We start from the raw sequence: 12154 nt of genomic DNA, 5'->3' as shown, positions 1-12154 counted from the left end.
GGCCATTAGTTTTCCACTTTTCCGGTCCCGTCAGAATAATTACGCCGCAGGCAATCGCGCTTCCCGCGTCCCGAACCTACTTCAACTTGCTAGACAGAAGGGGGAAAAACTAGCAATACATGTATATTGGCGAGGTAAAATTTGCATTTGTGGTCGCTTCGGGTGTGTTGTATGGGTGCCTTTGAACTTTTGTACTAAGGTTGGGCGATTTGTTTTTAGGCGTCGGGGTACAAGTTTGGGGTTAGCTGTCCTATATTTGGATCGGATTTTGGTAGATTTGCGGAAAACTTGCTGAGTTGCTGAGTTTTGCTGAGTTTTTTATTAGCTCTGTTTAGAACTTACAGATTATTTAATTCGGAAGGTTGTTTGAAGTCCTAGAAAACGATTACCAAGTTGCTGGGTCAAACATAGCCCGGCGGACCCTGCGAGCCCCGGGCAATAATCGATGTTGTTTATCGGTCCAAGTTGGTAGCTCGTGCTAAACTCACATTAAAACTAAAGTTGCATGTTTTACTGCACGCGCGTTTGTCTCGTCCTCTGCCACTGTTGTGTCGAGCGAGGGTGTCTGCATGGCGGGAAACAAAACACTTAAAAAAGAGGACTCCCCGAGTAGGGAAGGTGCAAGGTTTGAGCGTTCTGCCATGTGCATTTAGTTTGGAGGGAAGTTATGGTGCAAAAATGCATTCAGAAGTAGTTTCAGGATGGTATTCAATTTAAAATTTTAAAATGATTATCAAAACATTAAGATATTAAGACATCAAGACATTAAGACATTAAGACATCAAGACATTAAGACATTACGACATTACGACATTAAAACATTAGGATATAACGACATTAAAACATTAAGACATAGAGACATTCAGACATTAAGACATTAAGATATTAAGACATTAAGACATTAAGACATTAAGACATTAAGACATTAAGACATTAAGACATTAAGACATTAAGACATTAAGACATTAAGACATTAAAACATTAAGACATTAAGACATTAAGACATTAAGACATTAAGACATTAAGACATTAAGACATTAAGACATTAAGACATTAAGACATTAAGACATTAAGACATTAAGACATTAAGACATTAAGACATTAAGACATTAAGACATTAAGACATTAAGACATTAAGACATTAAGACATTAAGACATTGAGACATTGAGACATTGAGACATTAAGACATTAAGACATTAAGAATTAAGACATTAAGACATCCAGACATTAAGACATTAAGATATTAAGCCTTGAAGTCATACTTCAGAAATTTAAGTCTATAAGCCATCAAGTCTTTACGTCTTCAAGTCTTCAAGTTTTTAAAATCATTATGTCTTCTAGTCTTCACGTCATCAACCGTAAAAGTTTTAAAATAACCAAGTCTTGAAATATTGAGATGAGTTATAATGTAACCGAGAGACAGAGAGAGAGAGTTGGTGACAGCTTTAGTTTGTAATTCACTCAAATTTGCTTTCACAACTGATCGTCCCCTCTCCTGAGTTTCTCCTGGGTCAATTCAACCAAGTGGGAGCGCATTGTTCTCTTCAACTCCTCCCAGCTTCATTTTCGCATTGATCTGCGTTAGTATGAGCCGCGCACAATTGATGGCTCTAACGGAACGCTCATAATTGAGATCTCCGCTTGGAACAAAGACATTGACGTGATGGTTCAAAGATGTCAGGAATAATTACTCAAACAATCGCAGCATTCTCACCGCCAAAGTACTCATCCTCACGTGACGCGGACTCGACCCACGATCAATCAGATTCTCGCCCGTAGGGGGAGCTGCTGGACAGCGAGTAGTGTTCTTCAGGCAGGTCCCCCGTCGTGGCGGCGGTTCCGTCATTATGAAAGCGGGCACGCGCGCCAGATTTGCTCGGCTCTCCGCCAGACCATGAACCGTGACAAATGTAAGCCCCATCTGTGACTCATTACAGCAGGGGTAGAACATGAACAGCTCCACGTTTTTTTGTTGTGTCGGTGAAGAATTGGACCCCAGGGTCCCGTGGGTTCACGTATGGTATAGTTGGGTACACTTTGGACGCTTCCAAGCGATGATCGCTGCGGACAGGGTGACCAGCTCTTTAAATGTTGATGTGTGATGAACTCCTACAAAGTAGAACCCAGTAAAAAAAAAAAAAGATTTTTGCTTGCAGGACCGACATCAACCGAAATCGGCTTGACATCAAAAGTGACAGCTGTTTGTTTACTTCATAAAAAGTGTGCACGCTGATCAAGAAAGTCTCATTTATCGTGTTAAAGATTCCGATTTGGTCACCCTACCCTCAAAACATGATCATCACGATTACTACACCGGTCCACCGTTTGGCTCTGTTTGGAACTTAATGGTTGTTTACCCAAGCACCGACTTCCTTTAGCGGTGCGGTAATTCTACTGGGTTTGTTCGTTTTTATTCGGAGGTTTCGCGTTGAAAGCGTTGTAAAACTTTAGAACGACTCTCATTATCGTAATTATGTAACGTGCACAGTTTGCCACACGTGATGGGTCGACCTGATGCGCGATTGGACGAGCGATTTTGGGGCCAAATACGGCGTTCCTGTGCGAGTTTATTGTTCTGTGGCGATGAATGCGGCAATTTTTGGCGCTACGGGTCGTGATTTAGTGCACACTAGCATCAGCTGGGAATCTTGTTCTTTCGGCTGGTTATGCAACATATTTTTTAACTGACTAGCAATTGTAATAACTTCAAGCCGATCTTCCAACCGAGAGCAAAATGGCCTCGATTTTGTTTGAGAGATTTGCGCTACAAGCGGGAGAATAATGCAGCCGAATGCGTGTGTTCACGCAATTTCATTTGATGCATTCGTTGAATTCGATTTTACAAAGAAAAATGAAGTTGAAAAATTTGTGAGACCAATATTTCGATTTTTGTTTAAAACATCAGTTTTGATTCAACAATTCATAACTCGGTCAAAGATTTTTTGCACATCCTGAAAATTTCCGAAAATTTGGCTTTTAATGTCCTCTAAAAAATATCAAAAAATTAAAAAAATAATATAGTAGTTTCTTGCAAATCAAGTTTTAGTGACAAAAATTTAAATTAAAAATCATCATTTTTTACCGTTTATAATTTTTTTCAGTGCAGTCCTTATCCAAAACTACAACTTTGCCGAAGACACAAAATCGATCAAAACAATCCTTCAAAAGATACAGATTTATAAATTTTCATACACTGTTGTCAAACGAGCGGAGTCACTTTTTAGTTTTACACGGTGTTCACACACACTACAAAACGATTGTTTTGATAGTGTGCGTGAGCACCGTGTAAAAGTGTCAGTTCGTCACTTTTTATTCACCAACCAACGGGGTACAAACTAATGGTACGTTCGTTTGAAGAGCCGGTGCCGCACTCGTCGGTGTCAGTTTTGGTTCAATCGAACGTCATTTGTCAGTGCGCGTGGAACTCGCATGAAACTGAAAAAATATCGAGTGCGGCACTAGAGTTTCAGTTCCAAGATGGCGGCGAAACTCGTGCGGAACTAGCGCAAGTTTCTTCAAAGAAACACTTTGACAGCTCTGAGTGCGGCACTCAGTGTGGCACTAGCCATCAAACGAACGTACCATAAAAATATGTCAAACGAAAAAGTGACCAATCGTATATCAATTTTGTTTGGACAGCTGCCAAATTTGCATGGAAAATTTTATGGACAAACTGATGATGCAAAATGACTTCTTTGGGCATACTAAAGGCACCAAAAAAAGACCTATTTTGTAAGGAATTGTTCAACATTAAACTCGCTAAAAACTAAATAAAATTGAAAGTCTACTTAAATGATGTTATCAAATGAAAACCTCTAATCAATTGCGCTATAAAATCGAAACACGTGCTCATGACAAAAAAAAACTTAAAACATAAAAACTCCTTCTAGCACACTGAGCAATTATCCCATAAAAAGGCCATTTTCACCTCATTCGACCCATCAGCTTAGGAGAACAAAAACACACACACAAAATCAAACTTTTAACGGCAAAAACCGACGCCCCTCTAATTAGATTATTTTCCCCTTTCATCTAAATTCCAGGTTACCGGGCAAATCATAACAGAGCGGACCAGTTCGAGGTTCCGCGCAAAGTAAACGCGCGCCCACGCACGCAAAACTAAAAAGGTAAGCATTTTTATTCGTTTTTAAACGGAAAAGTCGTTACACTTTTGGAACTGTTCCATTGAATTCCACGGGCATACCGTGCGCGTGAACCCCCTCAAGCAATTTTTGTTAACGGTCGACCGGTCTTTTAATGGTCCCCCGGTTAAAAATTTGAATATTGTTTAGAAAGTGCCGGTGGTTGCACGATGAATTCAAAGCAATGTTGACAAACCGCAACCGCAGCAGTGCACGCACTGGTTCTAAGGGACCATAAATGGTAGCGCGAAGGGAAAAAAGTAACTTGCTGAACATCTGTCTTGCATCAATGAGCTCCGCGTGTGACTGGTAGTATTTTTATTCTTCCTAACAATCCAGCCTACAACCGGGCAATTACTGGCTGCATAATGTATGTTGAACATTGGCCTAATAACGGGAAGAAGGCAACGCTGCCGTTGCATACGAAATTTCCCTATTCAACGTTGAATTTCACACCTCTCGGCGGTGGGGCAGTGGAGGCCGCACTGACCGGTAGTGCAGGGTGGCGACCTGACGGTAAATTGACAAAAAACGTTACTTAATCCACCTTGAGGTGATTGGCGCCTTCCTTACATTCATGTTGTATGTTAGGTTGTTTTTACAAATTAATTTAAGTTTTTTTTATTTTTTTTTTTTTTCATTTTTTACCAGACCAATTTACAATCCTTTTTTTCAACTCTCCAAAATAAAGGAGAAAGGGGGGCTGTAATTGAATTTAAAAGTGCTGATATGTCAACATTTAGGTGCCCGATGGAATTGCATGCTGTCCCCCTAGTCTTAGTAAACAATGTCTTTTGAATTGTATATTTCAGTTAAAGTTCGTGTAAATATTTGTCGAGACAACATAATTAATACAAACTTATTCCAGAACAGACGCAGACACTGCGTCTTGTGTGCTTTCTTGTGACACGTCTGCTGTAGAAAGTAAGACGTGTCACAAGATAGCATGCAAGCGACGCAATGCTGCAACTACACAAAAAATGCTAGATTTTGTGTCAAAAAACAATTTAATTTTACATCCAAAAATGATGAATTTTCATCACTTTCTAGTAAATATTCTCAAAAAAGAGTTTGAATATTTCAAAAAAACTTTATCATAATCATTAATTATCATAAGGTTTACATTTTTACACATTGTTTATGTATTATTGCTCAAAAAGAGGTAATATTCAGCCTACCAAATTTTCAACATTCCAAAATTCAACTTTTTACTGCTGTGTATGGCCACAAATCGGGTACACAGCAAAAAAAAAAATTGAATTTTGGAATGTTGAAAATTTGGTAGGTTGAATATTACCTCTTTATTTGTGTAATATTACATAAAAAATGTGTAAAAATGTGAACCTGATGAATATTCATCAAAAACTGATGAAAATTCATCATTTTCTGGGGTAAAATTTTTCATTTATTTTGCCACAAAATCTGTCACCATTTCCTGATGAATATTACCATCATTTTTTCTCTGTGTAGCTTTAAAGGCGTCTTTTGAAAGATTTCGAATGCAGCATTTTTTTTTTGTTCCATATAGTACTTAAGACATAGTCTTTTTTTTTGTTACAGTGTGTGTTCTACTGAGTTCTGCTTCAATTTAAGAGGCAGTTTTTGTAAATATTGCTCGGTTTGTTCTAGAGGTTGTATCGAGGTGCTCCGATTTGGATGAACAACGTTAGTTTTTGGTCTCAATTTTGTCATATTCGGAATTGAGTTCAATTTGTTGGGTGGTGACGCGCGGTCAATTATGTGGCATTGTGTGTGAAAAGAAGAGAATTTTATTTCGTGTTTCATCCTGGTTGGCATGCCCACAAGCAGAAGAAAATCAGTTCAATTTGTTGGGTGGTGACGCGCGGTCAATTATGTGGCATTGTGTGTGAAAAGAAAAGAATTTTATTTCGTGTTTCATCCTGATTGGCTTGTTCAAGTCCTTCCTACATCATCGTTGATCGGGAGGCACGACGTCGTGTGAATTGTTGCATTAAAATAAGTTTAAGTATTACTGTAAATGACTGTAAAAAAGTCCTTCCGATATCATCAATGTCGTCTGGGTAATCGTGATGAAAAATTACATTTATTCAGTATTTAAATACCTGTGCGCGAGTGTTTTGGTGTGCTAATTAGAAAGACCTTCTCATAGCATCGTTGCTCGGAAGGCTCGCCGACGGGTTTGTTATGAAAGTCCTCCCCATAGCATCGTAGCTCGGGAGGCATCAAAAAGCCAATACCTTATCCTACTAACCCAAAAAAAAATAATCACATGATGCTTGAAGGAGATGCTGTGGATTCAACGGGCTCAAGCGGTATCAACAAGTATATAGCGAAAAACTATGTGCTTGATGAGTCTGCAAATTCAACTATCGGACTAACATTCCTCCCTTTTGTTGAACTGCAGGCTTCTTGGGAGGGCGCCGGTATTGACTAATAAAGTCGGGGTCTTCGGGGGTTAAACAGTGAACGGATGGTTGGCTCCCACTGATCATTTTTGATTCATTGTTTAACTTCAGCTGATCTGTCAATAACGGAGTAGCAGCTCATTGGCAGTCAACCATGCTCATGCTCATGCTCATGCTCAATTTTGTCATATTCGGAAAATTTCACGTAAGTTAGAAGTATTGGAGTTGTAAATTTGATTAAAAAAAAATTAAATATTTAAAACATTTTCAAAAAAAGAAATTGATCTTATTTACTCTGTGGTCAATACGTCAAATGCCGTATTAAGTAGGCGAACATCTGTTTTACCCCTAATCCGACAAAATGTTAAAAAATATTTTAATTAATTTTAAATGGCATTTTTTCCAATCAAATTTACAACTCCAATACTTCTAACTTACGTGAAATTTTCCGAGGATTCCGAATATGATAAAATTGAGATCAAAAAGTGCCGCTATGACGGCCTACAGGGCAAAAACTAACGTTGTAAAATGTTTGTTATAGAAAAATCGAAAAACTATGAGAAAAACTGCGATTGGCCAAAAAGTTATTTCCGTAGGCTTATAGTCCATGAAATTACCTATCTTTTGACCTATGAGAGTATGAGGGTTGGAGGCTGTTGGAAAAAGATATTAAGGTTTTAAAAAAATCAATTTTTAACAGTAATTTGCAAAAGCTATGAGAAAAATCAAACCAATCGGAAATGCGAGCAATTTTAAGATTTTTAATGTTTTTTCGACCTCAAACTTCATAGCCCGTTTTACCCCACTTCCCTTTGTCGTAGAGGGCTCATATTTGGCATGAGTTCATCTCATGTATAGACAAACAAACGCTGAAAGTTTCATCCAAATCGGAGCATCTCGATACGACCTGTTACACATTGGTGAAAAACTCGCTCTTAAATCAACTAACTTTAAGTTTATTTGATTCTCTTATTTAATTAATGGTTCATGTGGAGGTTGGTGAAGTATTTTGCTACAATGTTGTCGGAAAGTTGTTCCAAAGAAACTATTTACCTATATTTGGAAGGTGTAATTTTGTAAGGCTGAATATTACCTCTTTCATGACGTAATGTTACCTCAATTTAGACTGGAAAAGTTACATTAAACCCGAAAAATGTGAAAACTGTAAAAAAATACGAAAACGTTACTGAAAAATCATGAAAAACAGTGAATAGGTTAGAAATCGGAAGTTGTAGAGTAACCAGTAAAAAATGTGTAAATTTCGAAGGTTTGAAATTTGGAAGTTTAATATTACCTCTTTTATGATATAATATCACATCAATTTAAACTGAATAAATTCCAAAATATTGAAATAGTGATGAATTTATGCATTTTTAGAGGTATAATGTAATATCACCATAATTATTTAAATAAAAACTAAACAATATTTATAAATGTATCATGTATCTAAAGCTCCTTTGAAAAACACATTAAAAAAACATCAATAAGAATTGAAAAAAATACCTCAAAAAATGTGTAAATTTACCACCTTTTCGGAGTATGGTCACTTTTTCAACTTGAGTCGAGGTAATACTACAAACTAAAATAGGAAGTATTACACCATCACCTGTAGTGAGTATTACACCATACCTCTCAATTTATTTATTGCGAAAAAAGAAAAACTTCAGATGTATACTGATTTTTAGCAGTTTTTATAAAAATGTTCTCCAGCTCCCATCATGTAACCTATTTTGGTTTGGGAAAGAGGAACTCGCCAGCACAAACGGACGCGACGAAACCTGCTCTGAATGATCACTTCTGAAAAATCTCTCTTCCGCTCTCTTTCGCTCTTTTTCTGATCGAGAGTTCTACGATTAGATCAGATCGCGCTTTAACTCCAAACTGATTCAAAATCAGTGAAGTGATCAAAAAAATCGATCGCTGCTTGCGAATCGTGGTAGCCCACGATTGGTCACGCGTTTGATCGGTACTGAGCGAGTGTTTTATGCTATTTGAACCGGAATTCGGGATCTTCAAAATCATTGCGTGTAACAAATTGGAAAACACGTCAAACTAGTTAAACATTGTTTTCATAAAATATAAAATATTTTGCAATTTCTTGGAGTAACAAGGTATAAATGTGTCCTTGTGCATATTGTGATTCTTTTTGGTTCAACATTTTGAGAATTTTATTTGAATTTGAAGTAAGGATTTTCACTCATTTGAACCTCGACCAAGACCAGAAGGGCTAAACTTGAATCAAAAGTTGTCTTATTTGAGTTATTTTTTGGTTAATTTTCCCCAAACAACTAATTTTGAAAAAAAAAAATTGTATCCCCACCCTGTCCACAATGCAACTCCACGTGTCCACTCCGACTGACAGCCCCGCACGCATGTTTTGTTGAACGCATCCGTAGCGACCTCATGAAGATTCTCAGTAGGTACCCAATCTCCTCACACCACGTGTGATAACACACTGCGAGAGAAAGCGCTGGCTTGAAACACATGCAGTGCACGTCCCCCCAAGGGGCTATTAAAACATAATTACAATGATTTATTTCGCGGTGCCCACCAGAACCAGGCATGAATATGATATATGATTCCATGTACTGTGCACTGTAAAAAAATGATGGTAGTAAAGTTGTTCAATTTTTTTTAGATTGAAAAAAATCTGATCACTAAATTTTTAAACTTTGTTTGCTGTGTTCAGGATATCGCTTAGAACGCTGAAGTTTCGAATGGTGGAATTTTAACGGCGAATGGGTGGTATTGAAACATGCCAACATCAGCAGCATAACTGTTGCTTTTGCACGTCGTCGTGTGCTACCAGCACCACCATCGTCAACATATGCGTGCTGCTGCAGCTCTATGTTATGGTTATGTTTTGCGGAGAATCGCGCGTCATATTTTTGCAATTCCAGCGAAATACAATCTCGGCTGTGGTCGACGTTGGTTGTTTTTCCGACGAGGATGGGGGGAAGGATTTCGAGAAGGGTGAACACTTTTTTTGGAAGAATTGTTGATGCAAACATTCTACTGAATTCACGTGCTTTTTCCTGAATTAAAAAAAACTCAGGTTTTTTTACTGATTAATTTCCGCAGAGAACAATATTTTTTTTATATACACTCAAATCCCGATGGTTTGACACCAACTGTTGTCAATCAAACGGGGTCACTTTTTAGTTTGACTCCCCTTTTACACGGAGCTCACACACACAACCAAACGTTTGTTTTGGTAGTGTGCGTAAGCGCCGTGTAAAAAGTGACAGTTCGTCACTTCTTAGTTTAACTTTGACCAACCAACGGGGTACAAACTAAAAAAGTGTCAAACGATTCATCACATGGGTAGAAATTCTGTTACAAATCCGATAACTACATGTTGTCGTCGTATGTTCCTGAACATTTTTGAAATTGATTAGGTGCTCTCTGGAGCGTTTGGTACGGTATGTCCACGCATCCTTCCTCCTATGCAAATTCTGTAAAATGTGATCTGTTCACGGAATCCTCTCTGCGGTTGATGCAAAACAGTAAACTTGACCTTTTTGTTGATATTCGAACGTACTACAATCATTAAAATTAACGAGAAAAAGAACTTGAGGCTGATTGACATGTTCTTCTAAGTGAATTAGAAACATATTTAAGTCTGTTTCAGTGAACATCATGAAAACAAGCCTTCCGACAAAGGCCTCACTGTTTTCTTCCGAGAGCCCATAAAATACTAGCGTAAATGCTTTCCACTATTGGGACAAAAACCGGCCCCACAATCGGACACGACCTCATAAAACGATTCGGCGGAGATTTCTTTCACCGAAACCCGCCGCCTCCTAGCAGTCTCATCGCTCGTTTTATTCCAGGCCTAAAATAGCGCTCGCATAATTATGGGCAATCATATATGAATTATACCACTATTATTTATGTGCCACGTCCCAGAAATTTGTTACTCTTCTCGGCTCGACAAAAAAAAATGAGAACAAAAATGAAAGATGAAACCCAAGACGACTGTTTTTTTGTCTTCTTCTTTCTCATACATAATATCTAGCACAAGTGAGATTTGACTTATGTTTGGGATGTTTGTTCTTCACATAATTTCGTGAGCCAAGATTTTGTAACACTATGTTGCATTCCCTCGGCATACAAACTTCCAATGCTCGCGTGCGTGTTTTGTCAGCATTCGTTGAAGCGTGTACTACTGCTTCTTCGTCTTCTTCCCCAACTTCAGTGTTCGTCATCCTCATCGCGTATACATTTATGCAATTATTATCGTCTCAATTGGCCCACTGCTGCTCCTCCGGCTCCGGGGGGAACCGGTTCGGCCAGTCACTCATCCGGGACCTTCTTCTGCAGTTGATGCACCGGAGAAGGAGATTGTACGATTTCCTTCCAGCGCAACGCAACAGTTCAAAACTGGTGCGCGGTGAGCAATAATAACAAGACGCGTGTTGACTTTGACACTCCAGGGGTCTTAACTTGATACTTAACTGCCCATGATCGCATAAATGTCCCATATGCAAAAACAGCAAGCTGAGTAAAACGCATTTGAAGTTTGTCCCATACATAAGGCTACGTGTTAAGTTTTCGCGAAAAAACTGGATTTCCTCCTGATTTCTAGAACAAATTACTGGATGTTATAGGCTCTTTTGAAAGAGCACACGATTTTGAACCAAACTGCTTCAAAAACTCGAAATCGATGAAAATGCATATGGGACATTTATGCGATCAGGGGCAGTTAAGTCTGTACAGTGTGTGAAGGTTGTGTTGTTAAATATTTCAAATTATGAAAAAAAATTTGAAAATGCTATTTTCATCTATTTTAACCCATTCAATATAACCATCCCCAAGTAACATTTAGGGCTTTATCAAAGCTGTCACAACCGCTATAAAACCTATCAGCTGAAACCAATATTAAAACCCCTTAGTCGTAACAAACTCCCCAGAACCTTGATAAACCCCACTAAAAACCCAAAAGGACCTCCGCAAAAGGTTGTTACGGCCTATTTATAAAACCTACATAGGAGTTCAAGGCTTTACAACTGAATCCTAACAACATCCTCAAAGCCTTGACAAAACCTTTGTTAAAACCTAGTCAGGAGTTATGGAAAAATGACATTTCATGCGTCTTCAAACGTCTTATGCCAAATAGGTTTTATTTAGGCAAAAATAAGTCTTCGTCTTGCCAAATGAAATTATGAAGATGGTTGTCAAAAATGGCGATGATAAAAAATAGATATTAGAGGTAATCCAAATAATTTGAAAGCTTATTTCTCGCAATTGATGGCACAAATTCAGCTTCGGTTGAAATTTTATTGATAGATGTAGGGGAGATAGAGCCAAAAAATTCGCTTTACTAAAAATCAATATTTTGTAATCATAGTGTTTAATGTTAAAAAATATTTTATTGCAATTCTTTGAAAAAAATGTTCAAAATATTTTTAAAAATCTATCGCTTATTAGTCATACCAGAAATTCAGCACAAATGTGTGTTTTCATCAAATTTAAATAAAATTTTTCAGTTTTCTATTTTTTCAATCAAGATGGCGGTCAATCATATTCAATCAGAGCACGCGTTTAGCGCCATATTTATGCACTGCTATTTGGCTGCGATAAATGCTCTTTTAGGAGCTTATGGTTTTAAGTGAGCTTTTTAC

The 12154-nt window shown here is 37.9% G+C and overlaps 1 protein-coding gene across 1 annotated transcript in view; it reads left to right on the top strand.

Annotated features, from left to right (window-relative positions):
- The window catches only part of LOC6041007 (neurotactin), a 51924-nt gene that overhangs the window by 22180 nt on the left and 17590 nt on the right, over window positions 1–12154 (top strand). Inside the window, exon 2 of the mRNA XM_038262421.1 lies at window positions 4045–4128. The gene's annotated coding sequence lies outside the window, so the exon portion shown is untranslated. The remainder of the gene's footprint in view (window positions 1–4044; window positions 4129–12154) is intronic.

Source organism: Culex quinquefasciatus, chromosome 3 (genome assembly GCF_015732765.1).
Source record: "Culex quinquefasciatus strain JHB chromosome 3, VPISU_Cqui_1.0_pri_paternal, whole genome shotgun sequence".
Lineage (NCBI taxonomy): Eukaryota > Metazoa > Arthropoda > Insecta > Diptera > Culicidae > Culex > Culex quinquefasciatus.
Note: the sequence above shows the minus strand (reverse complement) of the source record. Positions and strands in the feature narration are given on the sequence as shown.